Source organism: Myotis lucifugus, unplaced genomic scaffold (assembly GCF_000147115.1).
Source record: "Myotis lucifugus unplaced genomic scaffold, Myoluc2.0 scaffold_1115, whole genome shotgun sequence".
In the NCBI taxonomy this organism is placed as follows: domain Eukaryota; kingdom Metazoa; phylum Chordata; class Mammalia; order Chiroptera; family Vespertilionidae; genus Myotis; species Myotis lucifugus.
In genome coordinates this window covers 43,039-44,420 of record NW_005872163.1, presented here as the reverse complement: position 1 = coordinate 44,420, position 1,382 = coordinate 43,039, and the positions used below count along the sequence as shown (strand labels likewise).

Below are 1,382 nucleotides of genomic sequence, written 5' to 3'. Positions count from 1 at the left end.
CTTGTTTGTAGCCATTTTTATTTTTTGTGCCTGTGTTCCTTCTTCCCTTTCTATTTCTTCTTTTTACAACAGTCCCTTTAGCATTTCTTGCATTGCTGGCTTGGTAGTGATAAACTCCCTCGGCCTTTTTTTTGTCTGTGAAGCTCATGATTTCCCCTTCAATTTTGAAAGATAACTGGAGTATTCTTGAATTCAGTCCCTTGCTTTGCATCATTTTGTATACTTTCTTCCATTTTTTCCTCTGGCCTGATGTGTTTCCGTTGAAAAATCATTTAATAATCTAATGGGGGGCCGGGCTGAGGCGTGCTGAAGGGACGAGGGACGCTGCAGGGACTTGGGGCTGGGCCATGGCTGGCGCTCGGGGCGCCACCACCGCCACTTCGGCCGGGTCCTCGACTTCCTCGGGCACCCCGCCGCCGCAGGAGCCTGGGCTTGGGAAGCTGCTGGAGGAGTTCTCGAGGACTCAGTACCGGGCCAAAGACTGCAGCGGGACCGGTGGCTCGAGGGTTGAGCGCATCGAGAAGAGATGTCTGGAGCTGTTTGGCCGAGACTACTGTTACAGTGTGATCCAAAATGTGAATGGGGATATCTGCGGCCACTACCCCCAGCACATCGTGTTCCTGGAGTATGAAAGTTCTGAGAAAGAGAAAGACACGTTTCAGAGCACTGTGCAGGTGAGCAAGTTGCAAGACCTTGTTAACCGCAGCAAGATGGCCAGGTGCAGAGGACGGTTTGTCTGCCCAGTGATCCTGTTCAAGGGCAAGCACATTTGCAGGTCGGCCACACTGGCTGGATGGGGGGAGCTGTATGAACGAACTGGCTACAACTATATTTTCTCAGGGGGTGCAGATGATGCCTGGGCGGATGCAGAGGACATCACAGAGGAGGACTGTGCTCTTCGAAGTTCCGACACACATCTTTTTGATAAGGTCAGAGGCTATGACATCAAGCTGCTTCGGTACCTGTCAGTCAAATACATCTGTGACCTGATGGTAGAGAACAAGAAGGTGAAGTTTGGCATGAATGTAACATCCTCCGAGAAGGTGGACAAAGCCCAGCGCTATGCCGACTTCACTCTCCTCTCCATCCCGTATCCAGGCTGTGAATTTTTCAAGGAATGTAAGGATCGGGATTACATGGCTGAAGGGCTCATTTTAAACTGGAAGCAGGACTACATCGATGCCCATTGAGCATCCCCGAGTTCCTGACTTGCTCTCTGAACATTGACTGGAGCCAGTATCAAAGCTGGGACCTGGTGCAACAAACACAAAACTACCTGAAACTGCTGCTTTCCATAATTAACAGCGACGGTGAGTCTGCCTCTGTCTGAGCCCTCAGCCATTGGATCCCCTGGCTGTTCCCAGGTCATGACATTGAGAATG

The 1,382-nt window shown here is 50.8% G+C and overlaps 1 pseudogene; it reads left to right on the top strand.

Annotated features, from left to right (window-relative positions):
• Window positions 1-347: 347 nt before the first annotated feature.
• On the top strand, window positions 348-1,337 carry LOC102442227 (annotated as a pseudogene).
• Window positions 1,338-1,382: the final 45 nt, after the last annotated feature.